At 36.4% G+C, this 23,397-nt stretch overlaps 1 protein-coding gene across 2 annotated transcripts in view; it reads left to right on the top strand.

Annotated features, from left to right (window-relative positions):
- PPM1L (protein phosphatase, Mg2+/Mn2+ dependent 1L) overlaps positions 1-23,397 on the top strand; it is a 335,120-nt gene that overhangs the window by 181,724 nt on the left and 129,999 nt on the right. The gene's annotated exons all lie outside the window — the stretch shown is intronic.

The following is a 23,397-nucleotide window of genomic DNA, read 5'->3' as shown; positions in this document are numbered from 1 at the left end:
CTCTGGATTTAGATTATTTTCACATCCTCATTTCCTGATGATTATTCCCAAAGTCTGTATGATCTACCAGGTTCATCATTTGAATCATTTTGGTTCCTAACTTATATAAACTTACTTCCATCTAAGGCTAAAGACATTGGAGCTAGATAAAATCTTATGTTTTTTCATATTCTTAGGACCATATGATTCTAATAGATATTTAACATGAGATAGGTTGAATTTGGGTATCTCAGTATCTACTGTGATGTCACTTCTCATAAAGCCATGGTTCCCACAGCAATTGAAAGGAAGGGATTTATGTATTTTGGGTATTTGCAGTAAGCAAAATTATGTAATAGATTTATTCATTCATTCATTCTTTTATTCATTTATTTTGAAAACCATTCATATGTCAGGCACTGAACTAGGCAAAGGAATTCAATCAGTTAAGACATATAAATTCTCTCCTCACAAAACATGATAAAGTGAGGTTGACCATATCCTAGTAGTGAATATTTGGAAATACAAGGTTAGGCACCTACATACTGGCCATGATTCTGCGAATGAATAACCTACTAATAGTATTAATTTTCCTGTTTTCTAGAGTGAGATTTATACCTATTCAGTTGAAGTTACTGTAGAATTACATTGGAGATTAGTACTGGCAAAGTAACTAGAACTATGTGGCCAGTTACTTTATGAGTGACCTCATGGAATGAAGAAAACAGTTCAGTTCTAAAAGCAATCAATTGGGATTTTAATTGGAATTGCATTGAATTTGTATAGCACTTTAGGTAGTATGGCCATTTTGACAATATTAATTCTTCCTATCCAAGAACATGGAAGATCTTTCCATCTTCTAAGGTGTTCTTTAATTTCTTTCTTTAGTGTTGTATAGTTCTCATTGTAGAGGTCTTTCACCTCTTTTGTGAGATTGATTCCCAAGTATTTTATTTTTTTCGAGGCTATTGTGAATGGGGTAGTTTTCCTAATTTCTCTTTCTGAAGATTCATCACTTATGTATAAAAATGCGTTGGATTTATGGGCATTGATCTTGTAACCTGCTACTTTACTGAAATCACTTATGAGTTCTAAGAGTTTTCTGGTGGAATTTCCAGGTTCCTCTAAATATATAATCATGTCATCAGCGAACAGGGATAGTTTGAGTTCTTCTTTTCCAATTCGTATCCCTTTAATTTCTTTGGTTTGTCTAATTGCTCTGGTCAGAGTCTCAAGAACGATGTTGAATAGAAGTGGTGAAAGAGGGCATCCCTGCCTTGTTCCAGTTTTTAGGGGGAATGCTTTCAGTTTCTCACCATTTAGAATGATATTAGCCATGGGCTTAGCATAAATGGCCTTTACAATGTTAAGGAATGTTCCCACTATCCCTATTTTTTCTAGTGTTTTGAGCATGAAGGGGTGCTGTATTTTATCAAATGCTTTTTCTGCATCTATTGAAATAATCATGTGATTCTTGACTTTAAGTCTATTAATATGGTGAATTACGTTTATTGATTTCCTGATGTTGAACCAACCTTGCATCCCTGGGATGAAACCCACTTGATCATGGTGCACTATCTTTTTAATATGTTTTTGTATGCGATTTGCTAAAATTTTGTTGAGAATTTTTGCGTCGATGTTCATTAAGGATATTGGTACCTTACAGAAATAGAGCAAGCAATTATGAAATTCATCTGGAAGAATAAGAAACCCAGAATAGCTAAAGCAATCCTTAGCAGGAAGAGTGAAACAGGGGGTATTGCAATACCAGATCTTCAACTCTACTACAAAGCAATAGTAACAAAAACGGCATGGTATTGGTACCAAAATAGAAAGGTAGATCAATGGTACAGAATAGAGGACACGGACACAAACCCAAATAAATACAATTTTCTCATACTAGACAAAGGGGCCAAAAATATGCAATGGAGAAAAGATAGCCTCTTCAACAAATGGTGCTGGGAGAATTGGAAATCCATATGCAACAGAATGAAACTAAACCCATATCTCTCACCATGCACGAAACTAAACTCAAAATGGATTAAGGACCTCGGAATCAGACCAGAGACCCTGCAGATTATAGAAGAAAAAGTAGGTCCAAATCTTCACCTTGTTGGTCTAGGACCAGACTTCCTTAACAGGACTCCCATAGCACAAGAAATAAAAGCTAGAATCAACCACTGGGATAGATTCAAACTAAAAAGCTTTCTCTCAGCAAAGGAAACTATCAGCAATGCGAAGAAAGAGCCTACAGAGTGGGAAAATATCTTTGCCAATCATACTTCAGATAGAGCACTAATCTCCAGAATCTATAAAGAACTCAAAAAACTCTACTCCAAGAATTCAAATAGTCCAGTCAACAAATGGGCTAAGGAAATGAATAGACACTTCACAGAAGATCTACAAGCAATCAACAAACATATGGAAAAATGTTCAACATCTCTAGTAATAAGAGAAATGCAAATCAAAACCACCCTAAGATTCCATCTCACCCCAATTAGAATGGCGATTATCAAGAATACAGCAACAACAGGTGTTGGCGAGGATGTGGGGAGAAAGGTACACTCATACACTGCTGGTGGGGCTGCAAATTAGTGCAGCCACTATGGAAAGCAGTGTGGAGATTCCTTAGAAAACTTGGAATGGAACCACCATTTGACCCAGCTATCCCACTCCTTGGCCTATACCCAAAGGACTTAAAATCTGCATACTACAGAAATACAGCCACATCAATGTTCATAGCTGCTCAATTCACAATAGCCAGACTGTGGAACCAACCTAGATGCCCTTCAATTGATGAGTGGATAAAGAAACTGTGGTATATATATACTATGGAATATTACTCAGCCATAAAGAATGATAAAATTATGACATTTGCAGGCAAATGGATGAAATTGGAGAATATCATGCTAAGTGAGATAAGCCAATCTCAAAAAGCCAAAGGACGAATGATATCGCTAATAAGTGGAGGATGACACATAATGGGGGGGAGGGAAGGGTTAGAGTTAGGGTTAGGGAGGGGGGCAAGTATGGAGGAAGGAACTACTACTGTATAGAGGGTAAAGAGGGGTGGGAGGGGTGGGGGGAAGGGAAAAAATAACAGAATGAATCAAACAACATTGCTCTATGTAAATTTATGATTACACAAATGGTATGCCTTTACGCCATGTACAAACAGAGAAACAACATGTATCCCATTTGTTTACAATAAAAAAAAAAATTTGCTAAAAAAAAAAAATAAAAAAAATAAAAGCAATCAATTTACTGTATTCATTGATGAGGTTTGTTTTACATAGAACCATGCCCCCACCCCCTGTAGCCCTAGGGATTGAACCCAGGGCCTTGCACATGCTAGACAAGCGTTCTACCACTGAGCTACATCCCCCACCCCAGGTTCTTCTTAAAATTAAGGTACTCTGCTTTTTTAAGACCTAGCAATAGATATCACGTTAAAGTTTGATCATGAAAAGTTGGGCAGTTCCCCTTAAAGCCAGTGAAGAAACTGAAATGAGTCACACTTTTTAGAAACCAGTTCCGCTGATTCCTTCCTTATTTCCATTTGAAGATATTTTGTGAATGAATATTTTATCATCTGAAGAACTTCATGAAAACCATATGTTTTATTTCCTGATTCTCAAGTAAAGTCTTTAGAAGTTGTTCTAGTCAGTCAAGATGACTTAGAAAATGTGGCCTTATTTTAGGTCATTGAATAGTTTATGCAATTAGTTTCTTAAATGGATTCAACTTATAATATCCCTTTGGAAATGGTTTTTATTCATCTCTCACCACAGCTCTCAAATCACATCACATCAAAGAATATTGAAATGGATGCTGAAATATTAAACAGAAACATAGTTAACCATAAGAAAATACCAATTTTTTTATTTGTTATTTTTAGATATAGAAAATATCAATTTATTCTTCAGTCATTCCATGCTTTTAAATGACTATTGAGGCTGGTTGGAAATTCAGACAGTGGAGGATACACCTACATATGATATAACCCAAGAATGATTCTCTGCTGAACCAAATAGTCTCTTAACAGAACATGTGGGTTTCATTTAAAGCTTTTAGAATAATGAACTCCTCAGATTGTCTCCTCTTTGGACTTTGGGACTGCTGACACCTTCACAAGGTAATATTTATTTTCTTCAAAGAGGAAGCAAATGGAATTAACAACCTCAATCTGTTAACTGCTCTTCATAGGCAAGTTAAACCATAATCTGTCTGCCCCGTCTCTGAGAGGATGAGCTATTTTTGCAAAAAAAAAGAAAAAAAGGTAAAATTTGTCTGCAAATATCCTGTTAAAAGCCTCTCTGCAGTTAGAATTATATTCACTTATAGAATATAGTAATATTTCTATTACTTAGAAAAGAGGTAGTAGTCTTTACCTTCTCTCCCAAATGATGAAAGATGGTATGATTGACTGCGACCATTAAGTCATAATTTCTGCCACAGGGATAATTATCCTCTTTGAAACCATCAGTTGGTTGTTCCCACAGAGCTTGGCAAAACCCAGTTACATCAGTTTGAAGTCTAGAAATTTTGGATAAATTGAATAATCCAATCTTCTGCAGAGTTTAGAAGCAGTGTAGACAATAGCTAAATATCATATTTAATAGTGATATTAAAATCTTTTCGCTATTATATCCTTACATTCCAAAAATTCCAGAATCAGAAGATGGCCTAACACAGAAGGGTTATCATTCCTGATTTTGGCAGGGTCTGTAAGAGGAAAGAGGATCTAGTGTAGCCATTCAAATCTAGCCTGATAGTGAATGGGACAACTTCCAGATGTGGAATTCAATGCCTAGTCCACATTGTCATTTAGGAGAATATAAAATAGCTTAGGAAGTCAAAGAGCCATAGAACTTAAGTGTTAGAAAAGTGCAGCATCCTCAGAATTATTGGTGCTTGGAAAACATTTCAAAACTCCATAAGAGGTACTGGCATATGCCCTCCTCCATCTAAATGTAATATATAGATTTCACAGCTTATCATAGAGAAAAATATCTAGCACATAGGGAGCTCTTGTGTAATGATTAGGGTAACTTCTCTATAGGGGATAGAAATAGGTCAGATGTGATACTTTTGCAAGTGAGCCTAAAATTGCAAGCTACATTCTGACTTTTTTTTTTTTTTGATAATTCAGTAATTTATTTAAGATCTAAAGGCATGAAAGATATATTAATATGAGAGATGAGAAGAGGGGTGAGGAACAAGATAGAACAGAAAATAAACACACTGAGGAAGATGATAGGGAGTGTTGCTCTTTTTTTTATTGTAAACAAATGGGATACAACTTGTTTCTCTGTACATGAAGTAGAGGCATACTATTTGTGTAATCATACATTTACAAAGGGTAATGGTATTTGATTCATTCTGTTATTTTTTCCTTTCCCCCACCCCTCCCACCCCTCTTTTCCCTCTATACAGTCCCTCCTTCCTCCATTCTTGCCCCCATCCCACCCCCCATTATGTGTCATCATCCACTTATCAGCCAGATCATTCGACCTTTAGTTTTTTTGAGATTGGCTTATCTCACTTAGCATGATATTCTCCAATTTCATCCATTTGCCTGCGAATGCCATAATTTTATTATTCTTTATGGCTGAGTAATATTCCATATATATATATATATATATCTCACAGATTCTTTATCAATTCATCAATTGAAGGACATCTAGATTGGTTCCACAATCTGGCTATTGTGAATTGAGCAGCTATGAACATTGATGTGGCTGCATCACTGTAGTATGCTGATTTTAAGTTCTTTGGGTATGGGCCAAGGAGTGGGATAGCTGCGTCAAATGGTGATTCCATTCCAAGTTTTCTAAGGAATCTCCACACTGCTTGTAGAGTGGCTGCACTAATTTGCAACCCCATCAGCAATGTATGAGTGTACCTTGTTCCCCACATCCTCTCCAACACCTAATGTTGCTTGTATTCTTGACAATCGCCATTCTAATTGGGTGAGATGGAATCTTAGGGTAGTTTTGATTTGCATTTCCCTTATTACTAGGGATGTTGAACATTTTTTCATATATCAGTTGATTGCTTGTAGATCATCTGTGAAGTGTCTGCTCATTTCCTTAGCCCATTTATTGATTGGGTTATTTGCATTCTTGGTGTAGAGTTTTTTGATTTCTTTATATATTCTGGAAATTAGTGCTCTATCTGAAGTATGAGTGGCAAAAATTTTCTCCCACTCTGTAGGCTCTCTCTGCACATTGCCAATTGTATCCTTTGTGAGAGAAAGCTTTTTAGTTTGAATCTATCCCAGTTACTGATTCTTGCTTTTATTTCTTGTGCTATGGGAGTCATGTTAAGGAAGTCTGATCCTAAGCTGACATGTTGAAGATTTGGACCTACTTTTTCTTCTATAAGATGAACGGTCTCTGGCCTGACTCCGAGGTTCTTGATCCATTGTGAGTTGAGTTTTGGGCAGGGTGAGAGATAGGGGTTTAGTTTCATTCTGCTGCATATGGATTTTCAGTTTTCCCAGCACCATTGTTGAACAGACTATCTTTTCTCCATTGCATATTTTTGGCACCTTTGTCTAGTATGAGAAAACTGTATTTATTTGGGTTTGTGTCTCTGTCCTCTATTCTGTACTATTGATCTGCCTATTTTGGTGCCAATACCATGCCATTTTTGTTACTATTGCTTTGTAGTATAGTTGAAGTTCTGATATTGTGATACGTACTTCACTCTTCCTGCTCAGGATTGCTTTAGCTATTCTGGGTTTCTTATTCTTCCAGATGAATTTCATGATTGCTTGCTCTATTTCTGTGAGGTATGTCATTGGGATTTTAATTGGAATTGTATTGAATCTGTATAGCACTTTTGGTAGTATGGCCATTTTGACAATATTAATTCTGCCTATCCAAGAACATGGGAGATCTTTCCATCTTCTAAGGTTTTCTTTAATTTCTTTCTTTAGTGTTCTGTAGTTCTCATTGTAGAGGTGTTTCACCTCTTTTGTTAGATTGATTTCCAAGTATTTTATTTTTCTTGAGGCTATTGTGCATGGAGTAGTTTTCTTAACTTCTCTTTCTAAGGATTCATCACTTATGTATAAAAATGCATTAAATTTATGAGCATTGATCTTATATCCTGCTACTTTAATGAATTCACTTATGAATTCTAAAAGAGTTCTGGTGGAATTTCCTGGTTCCTCTAAATATATAATCATGCCATCAGTGAATAGGGATAGTTTGAGTTCTTCTTTTCCTATTTGTATCCATTTAATTTCTTTGGTCTGTCTAATTGCTCTGGCTAGAGTTTCAAGGAAGATGTTGAATAGAAGTGGTGAAAGAGGGTATCCCTGTCTTGTTCCAGTTTTTAGGGGGAATGGTTTCAGTTTTTCACCATTTAGAATGATATTAGCCATGGGCTTAGCATAGATAGCCTTTAAAATGTTAAGGACTATTCCCACTATTCCTATTTTTTCTAATGTTTTGAGCATGAAGGGTTGCTGTATTTTGTCAAATGCTTTTTCTGCATCTATTGAAATAATCATGTGATTCTTAACTTTAATTCTGTTGATATGGTAAATTACATTTATTGATTTCTGCACATTGAACCAACCTTGCATCCCTGGGATGAACCCCACTTGATCATAGTGCACTATCATTTTAATATGTTTTTGTATGTGATTTGCTAAAATTTTGTTAAGAATTTTTGCATCTATAGTCATTAGGGATAGTGGTCTGAAATTTTCTTTTCTCGATGTGTCTCTGTCTGGTTTAGTTATCAGGTGATATTGACTTCATAGAATGAGTTTGGGAGGGTTCCCTCCTCTTCTATTTTATGGAATACTTTGAGAAGTATTGGCATGAGCTCTTCTTTAAAGGTTTTGTAGAACTCGGCTGAGAACCCATCTGGTCCCGGACTTTTCTTTGTTGGTAGGCTTTTGATGACTTCTTCTATTTCACTACTTGAAATTGATCTATTTAAATTGTGTATGTCCTCCTGGTTCAGTTTAGGTAATTCATATGTCTCTAGAAACCTGTCAATGTCTTTTGAGATTTTCTATTTTGTTGGAGTATAGATTTTCCAAATAGCTTCTAATTATGGTTTGTATTTCAGTCACGTCTGTTGTGATATATCCTTTTTCATCCTGAATTTTAGTAATTTGATTTTCTCTCTACTTCTCTTTGTTAGTGTGGCTAAGGGTTAATTGATTTTGTTTAGTTTTTCATGGAACCAACTTTTTATTTTGTCCATTTTTTCAGTTGTTTCTTTTGTTTCAATTTCATTGATTTTAGCTCTGATTTTAACTATTTCCTGTCTTCTACTACTTTTGATGTTGATCTATTCTTCTTTTTCTAGGGCTTTAGCTGTAGTATTAGATCGTTTATTTGTTGATTTTTCTTCTTTTATTGAAAGTGCTCAAGGAAATGAATTTTCCTCTGAGTACTGCTTTTGTAGTGTCCCAGAGATTTTGATATAATGTATCTTTATTCTCATTTACCTCTAAGAATTTTTAAAATTCCTTCCTGATATCCTCTGTTATCCATTCATCATTCAATAGTGTTTTATTTAATCTTCAGGTGTTAGAGTAGTTTTTGTTTTTTATTCTGTCATTTATTTTTAATTTCAATCCATTATGATCTGATAGAATACAAGGTAGTATCTGTCTTCTTGTATTGCTAACAGTAGCTTTGTGGCATAATATATGGTCTATTTTAGAGAATTATCCATGTGCTGCTGAGAAGAAAGTGTACTTGTTCTTTGTTGGATGGTATATTCTATACATGTCTGTTAAGTCTAAATTATTGATTGTGTTTCTTTGCTCAATTTTTGTTTGGAAGATCTTTCCAGTGGTAAGAGAGGTGTGTTGAAGTCACCTAGAATTATTGTGTTGTGGTCTATTTGATTCCTGGAATTGAGAAGGATTTGTTTGACATCCATGGATGAGCCACTGTTTGAGGCATAGATATTTATGATTGTTATGTCTTGCTTATTTATGCTTCTCTTAAGCAGTATGAAATGTCCTTCTTTATCCCTTCTGATTAACATTGGCTTGGTCATATCTGATATGAGAATGGATATTCCGGCTTTTTTGATGAATCCATGTGCATGGTATGTTTTTTCCCATCCTTTCACCTTTAGTCTGTGTGTATCTTTTTCTGAGATGAGTCTCTTGCAGGCAGCATATTGTTGGATCTTTCTTTTTAATCCAATCTGCCAGTCTATGTCTTTCGATTGATTAGTTCAGGCCATTAACATTCAGGGTTATTACTGAGATATGAATTGTATTCCCGGTCATTTGGCTCATTTTTTTTTTTTTTTTTTGACATGACTTGGTTTATCCTTTATTTGGCTACTCTTTTAGGGTAGTGCCTCCCTTTGCTGATTTACACCGTTTTTAATCTCTTCCTCATGGAATATTTTGCTGAGAATGTTCTGTAGTGCTGGCTTTCTTTTTGTATTTTCTTTTAGCTATTTTTTTTTTTTTTTTATCATGGAAGGATTTTACTTCATCATCAAATCTGAAAGTAAGTTTTGCTGGGTATAAGAATCTTGGTTGGCATCCATTTTCTTTCAGAGATTGAAAATGTTGTTTCAGTCCCTTCTAGCTTTTAGGGTCTGGTATGAAAAATCTGCTGATATCTGTATTGGTTTCCCCATGAATGTAATTTGATTCTTTTCTTTAGCAGCCTTTAAAATTCTGTCTTTATTTTTTATGTTAGGTATTTTCATTATAATGTGCCTTGGTGTGTGTGTGTGTTGTAATTTTGTATATTTGGAGTTCTATAAGCCTCTTGAATTTGATTTTCCATTTCGTTCTTCAGATTTGGGAAATTTTCTGACATTATTTCCTTGAATAGATTGTTCATTTCTTTGGTTTGTTTCTTTGTGCCTTCCTCAATCCCAATAATTCTTAAATTTGGTGTTTTCATGATATCCCATAATTCTTGGAGATTCTGTTCATGATTTCTTATCATCTTCTCTGTGTGGTTGTCAACTTTGTTTTTAAGATTAAATATTTTGTCTTCAGTGTCTGAGGTTCTGTCTTCCAGGTGTTCTATCCTATTGGTTATACTTTCTATGGAGTTTTTAATCTGGTTTATTGTTTCCTTCATTTCAAGAATTTCTGTTTTTTTTTTTTTTTTCTTCAGAATCTTCATCTCTTTATTGAAATGATCCTTTGCTTCCTGCATTTGGTCTTTAACTGTTGAATGGTGCGATCATTCAAAGCCTGCATTTTCTCTTTCATCTCATCATTTGCTTCTCTGATCATTTTAATTATGTACATTCTGAACTCCCTTTCTGACATTTCTTCTGCTCTGCTGTCATTGGATTTTATTGATGTAGCATCTACGTTTGTTTGGGACACTTTCTTCCTTTGTTTTCTCATATTGCTCAGGTATCTACCCTTGTAGTAGTAAAACTCTGAGATATTGCAGATTTCCTCTGTTCACTTATACTGTCCCTATAGATTTCCAATAACTCACCTCCTAGCCTTCAGTAGCCTGAAGTCTTGGAGGTACTTGATAATGCAGTGTTCCACAAGGAAGCTGCCCTTCTAGGGGTGGTGACCTTCAGGTGTGGTATATTCCCTGCTAGTGGGCAGAGGCACCTCCATTTGTTGACCAATGGTCAGTCAGAGGGGAACTAGGCTGCGGTCTGGGGCATGGCTCATCTGGACCTGTGTCTCTGATTTTACTGCCCTGGTGGGGAAACTTAGCCTGGCGGGGAAGACTCAACTGGTGGGGAAGTCTCCATGGACAGTTCTCCTCTGAGAAGTTCCCTTCAGTCCAGAACTACTGCCTGGGCTGGGCAGCTCTCCCCTCCGATGTTTCCAGGGGTCCGGACCTACCTCCTGGGCCAGCAAGCCTCACCCTGCAAGTGGGTCTCTCTCTGGCCAGCCCTCCTCTGAAACATTCCCTGGGTTCTGGAACTACCGCCTGGGCTGGGGAGCCTGGCCCTGCAAGGGACTCTCTAGGAGTCTTGAAGTCTTTTGCTGGGCGGCCCTCCTTCGAGAAGCTGCCTTCAGTCCAGTCCTCCCACCCGGGACTTGGGACCCTTGCTCTGCACCAAAGCCTCTTGCTGAGCGGCCCTCCTCTATAATGCTCCCGATTGTCTGGGTTCACGGCTCCAGTGGGGTAGTCTCGCTGGGCAACTCTACTCCACAAAGTTCCCTGTGTTCTGGGACTACTGCCCTGTCTAGGGAGTCTCACCCAGTGGGAGAGACTCACCCGGCTGCTCTTAGTCCCGAGTCTCTCAACACCTCCTCTTCTTGAATCCTGAGACCTGTCAAAGGGCCTCCAGTCTCCTGTAGGGGTGTCAGGACGGGAGCTGCCCTTCCAATGATGATGGCCATGCCCTCAGTAATAATTCAAAATGCCTGCAACAACTTCCAAAGAAGTTGGGCAGCCCCAGGTGCGTTGAGTCAGCACAGAGGCAAGTGCAGTGTCTCTCAGCAGAAAGGGGGGTCTGCAGGCAGACTCAGCGATGGCATCTGACCTCAGTGTGGGGATCAAACGGGCTCCGCGATGGCGCCCAATCTCGATGTCCTGACTTATATTTTATGATAGGAAATAATTCACATTTAGATTACCTTTCAGATATGTTATTCTTCTGTCAGCTCTTTACTGACAGAAAGCCTCATTGCAGAAGTGCTACAGGTTCAGTTTTACGTAGCTCAGCAAAAATATGTAAAATGACTATTCACTCCTATTTGTTTTATATTCTTTTTCAGAACAAACTGCATCTTCCCAAACAATATCAATGTGTAAGAAGCAGAAAATCAAGAAGCTATTCCAAATAATTGAAATCAGCTCTTAGAATTCTGAATATGGAAGCTACATGTTATCATTAAATGAGAAGTGGTCATGACCATTTGCAACAGCCAGTATTCTGCAAATTTGATTTACCAGTCACTAAAACCTCTATTTACAAGTGTCACATTTGTATGCACAAAATTGAACTTTTCATTCTAATTCATACTGCATATGAGTTCTAGAAGCAGGAATTATGAAATTTTTGAGAGCTTTATAAATTTAGTGCTGATATGTTACTTAGTAAATAGATGGAAATAAAATAGTTTTATGTAAGTTAGCTATTTGAGTGATCAAGTCCACAATTCAGTCACGTTTGCCGTATTGTTCTAATTTGATCCTCATTAACAAAATATGTGGTCTTAAATTTCTACACTAGCTATAAATCGTTTAGCAAGTCCTTGTGTTCTTAAGAGGTTATTTGTTTTAGTGCAAACTAGTTCACTATGTCAGAAGTAGAATACCAAACTCTCAATTCATTATCTCAAAAAGTTCTCACATCTTTACCATTAATAACAAGGATAAAAATAACTCTACCTTGTGTTTTTAGAGAAACTTAAGGTTTTGAACTACCTGTTATTGCATGTAGTTTCCTCAAATGAAATTGGTGATATAAGTAAAGCAAATATTTTGAAGGAGGAAAATGGAGTCTACTGGGTTAGTCAGATTTTTGCTACTGTGACCAAAGCATCTGACAAACAACTTAAAGGAGGGAATATTTATTTTTTCCAGATGTAGTCCATGGTCTGCCAGCTCCATTGCTTTGGGCCTAAGGTGAGGCAAAACATCATGGTGGTAGGGTGTTGTAGAGGAATGCTATTAAGTTTATGTCAGCCAGGAAGCAGAGAGAGAAAGGGGGCAGGGGGAAGGAGAGGGAGAGACATATGTCTAGTAGGCTCTTGTTTGAAGATGACAGGAGTGACAAGACTGCTGTGTTTAAGATGAAAGAACTAATAAATAGTAGATCTGGAACTAGAACTCCTCATTCAGATTACTTTACACTGCACGATCACTCTCTTATTGTCTCATTTTGATAAGCTAGTCTCCACAGCAAGAGTTTAAACTCTTTGAAGACAAAGACCTCTTAGATCTCCCCACAGTAGCTCTGCAGTGTTGAATATATATTAGGGTCACAAAAGTACATAGTGAATTGACTGGGGCCAAACAATTCTGCTAACTGTGCTGGCTATGGCTCCCTCCCAGTAGAGGGATGTTTATCTCTATTTGAGAAATTCCTATTCTGGGCTCTGCTATGAATGTGCCATGCTATTGGTGGCTGTAAGTGGCGGGTAAGATACTCATGTCACAGGACTGCATTCTGACCCACATAATTGTCATTGTGACAGCATTCTTCTGAGCCCTCCTAACTTGCTTATATTATTGGATATGTAGAACATGAATTGATAGAGGAACTTCTTTAAGAGGCAAGGCACTTGTGCTTGTTCTATTTTAAGTATATTCCAAGGAGCTTGTTATAGCCCTATAAATAATCATTGATCCACCCAGGATGCCTCACAGCACATATTATTTCTGTTTTGCAGAAGAAAGCCAAAGCTGTTAGGTTTTGTACCTAAGGCAAGTGGGTTGACGGTATACAAATAGATGCTCTAAAGGATGACAGGACAGAAGGCCTCTTTTTTCGTCCTTTCCTTGGCCAGATGTGTATAAGGAACATTCCATGACTAAAATTAGAGATTAAACAAAAATACAAAACCCTAACCTATGTTGCTTTAATACACTAACATTAGCAAAGGCCCATAATCAAAGCTGGGCTGTGTTATCTCTTCTAACCAGAAACCCTCTCCAGAAAGTACAGTTGGAAAAGCAAAGTAATTTCCAGTTGTGTCTTTGAAGTTGTCTGGTGTGATATGACGGGCGTTTAATACATGCTGGGAATATTTTTAAAATAGGAGCAACCACAAAGTGATAACATAAAGGAATGGCTACTTTAAGGTCTAAAAAATAACCTACATAAAAATTTATTTTTCCTCTTTTTCTTTATAGTTTTGTCTTTATGCTGATAATTTTCCTTTTAAATTAAATGTTGGTAGTGAAACTTTATCTGGTATATGATTTTTATACTATGAAATTTCTGGTTTTTCACAAGATGGGTCATTAACATTATATGTGTGTGGTAGTGGTTAGCTTGTCTGTAAGAAAAGCTGTTTGCCTCTTTTTCTTCCTGTACCTGGTCTAATGAAACTGATCACAAGGCTAGTTTTAATTGGGAACTCTGTGAATTTATTATACTAATTTTTCCTTTTTTTTTGTTTTGTTTTGTTTTGTTTTGTTTTAATCAGGGAGCTGTAATGTGTTTTAGTGAATTTGTTCAGTTTCGGGGCTCCTAGCTGAATAATACTGCAAGAAAATAATGCATGCCGACTATAATAGGTAGTAGGTACTCAGTAAATATGTATTGAATTAATTAAATAAAAAGAGGGATGAATGACTCCAGACCATATTTCAAACCTGGAATAATTTTAGAATCATAGTATATTAGAGGTAAAAGTGACATTAAAGGTCACTTAATCTGTTTTCCCATTGGGATATATCAAATAAGTTAGATCTATTTGATCTAGAAAATCTTTTAAAAGAGAGATTTGGAGTACTGGAAAGGGTATCAGATTTATAGTTAGATGATCCAAGCTCCATGGGCAACCAATCCCTTGCTTTTTGTATGACCTTGGGTATGTTACTTAGTTTCTTTTTACTAAAGTAAGGATAAAATGAAATGGTGGATGTAAAATTGTGGGGTTCATATTAAATCTGCCTGACACCATTCTTCCCTTCTACTGGCAGACCACATACCCATTCAAGACCACAGGGCATGAACAGTGATTGGTCCAAGAGGTGGGACTATGATCGAATCAGAGCCAATTACAGTTATTCTGTGGGATTTTTCAAATCAGCCTGACAGGCATTTTCTTTAGGATGGCAATTGCTTTAAATATTTGAGCTTTGAGTTTTTAGTAACCAATCCCTACCTTCCTACTCTCACTGTTAGAATAAGATGACATACAAAGTAACAGTGCTATATTCAAATGTTTTGTGTCCCCTTCAAAATTTATGTTGCAACTTAATCCTCAGTTAAGAAGTTCAGGCCTTTAAGACATAATTAAATCATGAGGAAGGAGCCCTCACAAATAGAACTAGTGAGGCTGGAAAGAACTAAGTCCCTTTTGCCCTTCTGTTAATTCTGCCATGTGAGGGCACCTACATTGTGCTACCTTTGAGGTAGCCTTTATCTTGGAATTCCCCTCCTCTAGACTGTGAGAAAATAAATTTCTCTTCTTTATAAATACCTGGTCCGTTATATTTTGTTATAGCAATACAAATAGACTAAGACTAGCAGACATAAGGCAGAGATGCAAGACAGATGGGGTCTAAGTTTCTGTTTTCAGTTGGCCCTGAGGCAAACCTGACTTCTTTTATAGCAGTTTTTTGTTTGTTTGTTTGTTTGTTTTTGTTTTTGTTTTTGTTTTGTTTTTGTAACCTCAGAATCTACGGAATTTCTTAAAAGAGAGATTTGGAGTACTGAAAGGATACTGGATTTACAGTTAGATAATATGAGGTCCATAGCCACCTAATCACTTGCTTTTTGTATGACCTTGAATATGTTACTCAGTTTCAGTTAATTAAAATTCTTGGGATTTAATAAAAAGCATCTTTATTTTTGTTTTCCCACTGACAGTTAGAATGTATTCAGTAGAGGAAGTTCTTCCTACTCCAGGATGAAAACTTGGACAATCCCAAGACTTTTCTAATAATTTAAAGTAACATAATTACTTTAGTGACTTAAATTACAAATAGAACAGTCATTTTATGAAATAATCAAAACTTGAAATGTGACTTGAAGTTTTTTCTCCTGCTTTACTTCCTCAGCTAAGGCCCTTGCCATTTGGAACCCACTTTAAATTTCTCTTTGAAAGCCATAGTTTCTGATCCTGTCATATTCTAAAAGAGAAAGGAAAAGAGAGAGGCAGGAAAGTGCTTACAGATAGTGACAGAATGGTTTCCTGTTGTCAGTAACTCTATCTTCTGATAATGTATGTGAATTTTCAGCCATGCTTGCCTTCTTCATCTTATTTATCTGTAATATAAGCAATGCAATTTCCTTACTTCCTGGTTTTAGCAGTTTGTTCCCAAAAGACTGCACATGGTAGGGTCCTTTTAGCCCTCTAGGCAGTCCTCTGAGGCATCAGACTGATTCTCTCCCCTTTGGTGGCCTGAAGCTACCCATGAAGAACTTGAGATCCTTGGACAAACAAGTGCTGGGAGTACAGACCATTCTCGCAAGTCACCACACCCTTCCACTTCTCCTTCAGCTCTTGTTCTTTGGTGTTTACCAAGTAGGAGTCAGGCACATGTCTGTTGTGTTCTCCTAACTCTGGGGGCACTTGATAGGTTTCCTGAATTATCCTTTGAAGCTCCTCTCTCCTGACTTACCCTCATTGCCTTCACCCTTCCCTCTGTTTCACGTGAGGAGGGATACACAACACATTGCTTTCTCAGGAAAACTTCCTCAGACACTCTCCTTTAATTTCCATATTTTTGACTCTTTCTATTTGAATGTGGGTTAGGGCTTTTTAGAATCACATAGTGGATTGCCAAATGTGTCTTTTACAAATTTGCATGTGGGCCTGGAACATCATGTTCCAGGAACCTCAGTTGAAATTTCCAGTTTAACAGAACTTTGAAAAAAGTGCTTTGTAAATATGAAATTCTACACAAATGTAGGAAAGTACGTCCCTTTGTCCTGAAGAGGTACAAGGACTGAATGAGGCAGAACAGATAATAAAACGTGACTGTACTTCCTGAAGCAGAGAAAGGTTGCAAGAGATTTAAGTAGGCTGGTCTGAGGGACTGCTTGAGTCTAGTTAATGCATACTTTATTACTTAGTTAAGGCAGATTTGTTAATAATACACAGCTTCCAATTTATGCTGCTCCTCTAATTAAATGGCAATAATTGGGACAGTAGGAGACAGATGTTTGAAATGAAAAATGAGAGTTATCCAGGGAGACAGAATTTCTCTCCCTTTTAGTATAGGCAGCCTGTAGTTTATATAGTCATATACCATGTCCACACACTCAGAGTAGATTTTTGTGATTGTGGTGCTTGGTCATATGCACAAGCTGCTTGACCATTCTGTACCCCACTCATAGAAGTTCTTTCCTCACTCAAGATTTGGAGAAGTTGACCTAAAAAAGGGAAAAATCAAATGAGAAGCCATACTTATCGCCTGGAATCTTCATTCATTCATTTAGTTTATTTAGCAATTATGTATTGAGCACCTACTATTTTTCTCAGGCAGTATGCTAATCATTAGGTCCTTGGTGGTAAACTAAACACCTTGCAATCTAATGGGAGAAACAGACATCAAACATGTAAGTGCCCAGTTATAAATGACGTGGCAAAAAGAAAAAGAACACAACTGAGGAAGGCAGGAATCTTTTAAGTTAGTTTGAGATGTCCAGGGGAGGCATTCTTGGCAGAAGAAATGTAAAGGGTGGGCCCCACCATTTGTCCACATTTACAGTTCACATGTATTCCTAATTAAATAATAGTAACCAATATCTAAATGAATATTGCCTTTGATTAGGACATAGTATCTTTGTTCAATGGCTATGATACAAGCCTATTCTTCCAGAATGTTATCTTCTTCAGTTGGTGCTTGACCCTTTCCTCAAGTAGAACTTAGAATTTGTTTAAAAAGTCTATTTGGGGAAACACCTCCAGATCTCAGTCCCATTATTAACTACAAATTTATTTATTTATTTTTCATTGTTTGAAAACAAAAATTGGTGCTGGGTGTGGTGGGGCACACCTGTAATCCCAGCAACTTGGGAGGCTGAGGCAGGAGGATTGAAAGTTCAAAGTCAGTCTCAGCAGATTAGGAGGCATTCAGCAACTCAGCGAGACCTTGTCTCTAAATCAAATATAAAAAAGAACTGGAGAAATGGCTCAAGTTTTTTTTTTTTTTTTTTTTTTTTTTTTTGTGGTGCCGAGGATTAAACTCCAGGGCCTCGTGCATGCAAGGCAAGCACTGTACCAACCCCAAGAAGTGCTCAGTTTAGCACTCCTGGGTTCAATCCTGGGTACAAAAAAAAAAAAAAAAAAAAAAAAAAAAAAAAAAAAAAAAAAAAAAAAAATTGGTATACAAACAAAAACAAAAAAATTGGCATATAATTTTTTATATATTTTCTCTCAGTGGTCAAGCCTACCCTCTCAGAGCTTCTTGTTTTCCAGTCCTGAACAGGTCTTGCAGAGGGGTCATCCTCTGTTTTTGCTCTTCTCTTGCTCTATGGTCACTACCTTGTTTTTTAAATTCTATTTCAAAGCAGGGACCCAAGGGGGACAGAACAATGAGTGAGGAAAGCCTATTCAACTAAGAATAATTTCCTAATGAGAATATTTTCCCCAAAACAAATTACCTAAAGTTTCCTGCAAGAAAGGTATTGTGTGCATGTATGAATATGTACCAACAAATCCCATCATTATGTACAACTATAATGGACCAATAAAAAATGTGTGGAAGAGACCTCTAATAGCCAAAGCAATTCTGAGCAGGAAGAGTGAAGCAGGAGTTATCACCATATCAGACCTTAAACTCTACTACAGAGTAATAGTAACAAAAACAGCATGGCATTGGCACCAAAATAGACAGGTAGACCAATGGTACAGAATAGAAGACACAGAGAAAAACACACGTAAATACAGTTACCTCATACTACACAAAGGAGCCAAAAACATACAATGGAGAAAAGATAGCCTTTTCAACAAATAATGCTGGGAAAACTGGAAATCCATATGCAGCAGAATGAAACTAAACCCCTATCTCTCACCCTGCACAAAACTCAACTCAAAATGGGTCAAGGACATAGGAATTAAACCAGAGACCCTGCACCAAATAGAAGAAAAAGTAGGCCCGAATCTTCATCTTGTTGGCTTAGAATTGGAGTTCCTTAACAAGACTCCCAAAGCACAAGAAATTGAAGTTAGAACCAACAAATGGGATGGATTCAAATAAAAAGCTTTTTCTCAGCAAAAGAAACAATCAATAATGTGAAAAGAGAGCCTATAGAGGAGGAGAAAATCTTTCCTACACACACTTCAGATAAAGCACTAATCTTCAAAATTTATAAAGAACTTACAAACTTTACACCAAAAATACAAAGAACCTAATCAATAAATGGGCTAAGGAACTGGGCAGACACTTCACAGAAGATATATAGGTGATCAACAACTATATGAAAAGTGTTCAACAACTCTAGTAATTAGAGAAACGCAAATTAAAACAACTCTAAGATTTTATCTTACTCTAATTAGAATGACTATTATTAAGAACACAAGCAGTAATAGGTGTTGACGTGGATGTGGGGAAAAAGGTACATTTGTACATTGCTGGTAGATTTGCAAATTGGTGCAGCCACTCTGGAAAGCAATGTGGAGATTCCTCAGAAAACTTGGAATGGACTCACCTTTTGACCCAGTTATCCCACTCCTCGGTTTATACCCAAAGGACTTAAAATTAGCATATTGTACAGTAAAGCAGCCACATCAATGTTTATAGCAGCTCAATTCACAATAGCTAGACTGTCAACCAACTTAGATATCCTTCAGTTGATGAATGGATAAAGAAACTGTGATACACACACACACACACACACACACACACACACACTCTATTATTCAGCCATAAAGAAGATTGAAATGATGGCATTTGCAGGTAAATGGATGGAATTGGAGAATATCATGCTAAGTGAAATAAACCAATCCCTAAAAACCAAAGGCCAAATGTTTTCCCTGATAAGTGGATGATGATACATAATGGGGGTGGGGGGTAAAAGAAGAATGGAGGAACTTTAGATTATGTAGAGGGAAATGAGACGGGGAGAGGGTTATGAAAGATGATGGATTGAGGCAGGCATCATTACCCAACGTACATGTATGATTACATAAATGGTGTGAATCTACGTCGTTTACAACCATAGAAACAAAATTCAATCTGTAAAAATAAAAAAAAAATTCTAAGTGTGTGGAAAAAAAGCAAGAAAGCAAGAAAAGGACATATTGTGAACATATTATGAACATATTCTGAACTATAAAAGTGTGGGTTAAGGAAAAGCCCGTTTTCTACTGTGATATAATACCTGCTTAAAGTGGGGCTACAATGTACCATTTTTTAAAATAGAGAACTGAGGACAACTGTTTTTTGATAGATATATCCCAGAAACTAATTTATTATCTTTTTAATTGTAATTTAAAATGCTGTAACTTGGGACTGAGGTTGTAGCTCCGTGGTAGAGCTCTTGCCTAGCATGCTGAGACACTGGGTTTGATTCTCAGCACCACATATAAATAAATAAAATAAAGGTCCATTGACAACTAAAAATTTTTAAAAAATAAATAAAATGCTATATCTTGAGTAAATGACATATTTATGTGGGATGTATTTATTTGTTTTAGTTTTACTTTTATGTGGGGTTTATATCTACCTATTTATAGAACAGTTTAAGAATTGTTTATAAAATTAAGTCCAATGGAAAACAAGGCAATTGGAAATGAAATAAAAATGAAAGAGATATCTTCAGACACCTGAGGATAAGTAATGTAAAATACCTCTACAGGAAGAGGGAAAGCAAGAGTTCTTGTTGGCTGTATTTCTTGTTGTCCTACCAATATTTTTCATTATCTTTCTTTGAGCATCTTCCATCTCCTTCTACCATGCCCCCTCGTTATTTGGAGGAATGGGAGACATGGTGGAAGCTTGGGAGTTTTGTGGGAAATGAGCCATAGCTGACCAAGAATTTGCAGCACACAAATAGGAATCCTGTATTCTTTTAGTTGTCTTGACAGTTTTTTCTGAATTAAAAGCTGCAAACATTGCATGTGCAAAAGTGTTGTCTCTTGCATGAGAGAGGACTTTTTTTTTCTCTGAAATATTCCTGGGCCAGGAATGTTGGAACAAATAACTTCAGACAGTCTGATTACATAAAAAGGATTTTGATACATGGCTTTTTGTTTATGAATTTTAAATGATTGAATTTCTCTTTAATAAAAGTGCCTCTTGAGGAATGTGTTTAATGGAGGTTTATGCGATTATGGATTGTTCAGCCTAATAGTGTAATTACCATATGTCATTAATCCTATTCATACAGGGAACTTGTCTTTTTTTTTCCTTTTAAAGCTAGAGGGTAAGAAGAGCAAATGTTTTCAACTTTAGCACATTATTCATTTTAAGTGTAAGTTGACAAGTGGAGGATATGAAAAATAAGAAATCTAAATGATCAATTTTTTAAAAAATGTAAACTGTTAAGCTATGTTCACAAAGAATGCCTAATGCCTTCCCTCTCCCAGGCTGGTATTTGTGGAAAACAGTTTCTTGATGCATCTCTTATTTTTAGAGTTGGATTCTACCTTTGCCTTGCCCTACTCCTCCCACCTCAGACCTTCCTTCCTTCCTTCCTTTCTCTCTCTCTCCCCCCCACCTCTCTTTTTCAGGACCAGATACTCTTCAAGGACTATTCAACTCCTTTTAATTATATATAATGACTCCCATGAACTTTATATTGGGGATCATTTAATTCTATCATTCTGCAGGAAGTAGTTTAGATTCTCATTTATTAATCAAATCTCACTCCAGCTCCATCTTCTTTAAAGAATGGTGTAATTTGCAACATCTAGATTAAGCTTTCTGGAAGAGAGGATGTTAAGAGAGTAACTGGGTATATGCACTGTATGTGTATGTAAATGCCTCTTTCTTGTGTTTGGTTTAGTATATTCTAAAAGTAGTAATCTATCAATTAGTGTTTGCTGGGCCGGAAATGCTGCAGTGCAGCAGAGACGTTGGGAAAGGCAAAGACAGGCTCAGGCAATACTGATACTGAACTAGTGTTGCATAAATAGTGGATACTGCAGCTCCCCTGTTTGTCTTTCCCAGCTGACTTGTCCTGGGGCCTGAAGCTGTGATTTCAGGAACCAGAGAGGAGACTGAGCTTCAGTGATGGAGTCCTAATTGCACCAAATCAGAGCTCATTGAGTCAGCCAGGTCATTAACTCCTTGATATTTAATTACAAACTGCTCCACTGCTGGAAAATGTCATCAGGCCCTTATACTAAATCGGCTCCTAAAGAATGCATTTTCCCTCTGAATGGTTCTTGTTTTATCGTACTGCAGAAAAATCAGTAAACCTGACAATCTGGTAAACCTGAAGGTACCAGCTGCAGTGTCCTTAGCCACCACTACTCTGCCAGGTCTGCATCTAATGGACAAACACATTTAAAGATGTGGCAGTAAGCTAGGATTCACCTGAATCAAACCTGTGATAGGACTTTGAAATGAGTCCTTCATCTAAGTGATTTGTCTGTTTGAGTACCTCCAACCCCCATGTCTTCTCTTACAACCAAGAACCTGCATGGGGAATTGGGGGAGAATTTTTAATTGAATTTCTTGACATTATTTTAATGGCCCAAAATTTCATTCAACCCTGGGTATCTAATGACACATAAGCTTATGCAGTATCTTTTCAAAACAACTATGTGAATAGAGTTTCTCAGATGCTTAGTATTTTTTTTTAATATTCCCAAAGTATGTTGTAAAATATGGTTTCAGCATCAGAATTGTTTCTTAGAGTACTAAATATTGTGTTTGTGTAATTATATCAGTTAATGGCAGAGGCATTATAATGTAAAACTTCCTAAAATATGAAATATTAAAAATAGTTGTGAGATTTGTTTCCCAAAAGGAATTAATAAATTCTACCTGATATTATATTTAAGGAGGGTTTAATACATTTGTCACCAGTATAATTATGTTATTGATCATGACCATTTAAATTGCTTTCTTATATTTCTCTTCATTTCACAGAGGCAGAGCTGCTTAAGTATTAATAATTATGCAATGTTTGATAGAAAAGCTCTTAAGCAGAATTAATTTCACTTGTGGAAACCAATCTAGTGTAAATTTTGTGCTAGCCAAGTTGATTTCTTTACACTACTAATTTTGATTTGTGATAATACACATATGGTTTTTAGTTTAATGCCTGGCCTAGATTAAATGCACAATAAGTGTTAGCACTTTTGAAGATTTTTATCATGTACACAAAGATATTTCTGTTGATTTATTTTACTTATAGTCATGGCTAGTATGTTTTTGTTTGACATAATTAAGTCTCTTAATATTTACATAGTCTCACAGAATTAAAAGTAAACTCTATGAATAAATTTTAATAAAATGTGTTTCCCAAGCTCTACTTAAACAATTTAAATTCATTTCATAGTCAGCTCTGAATTAAAACTTTTCTTATTTATCACCCATTTCATTTAGTGATGAGAGAATATAAAACATGTAAGGGAAGTTTTGCCACAACAGGAACAAAATAGCTATTGTCTAGCTAAAGCATTGTAGTACTTTGTACTATTTTTAAAATTCTGTACTTCCCAAATGTGTTATGCCCCCCAAAGTGCAGTGAATTAGCATAAAGAGTCACTGAATGCTAGGAACTCTTATGCTACAAGTTCAGGATACTTTGTAGGTATGTATATTTAAATTATTTTTCAATATTATTTTTCATATGTAAAATTAAGAGTATATGGTTTAAGTCATTTAAATTTTAAAGATGTATCAA

This window comes from Sciurus vulgaris (assembly GCF_902686455.1).
Source record: "Sciurus vulgaris genome assembly, chromosome: 10".
NCBI classification, from domain to species: domain Eukaryota; kingdom Metazoa; phylum Chordata; class Mammalia; order Rodentia; family Sciuridae; genus Sciurus; species Sciurus vulgaris.
This window is presented reverse-complemented; position numbering and strand designations above follow the sequence as displayed.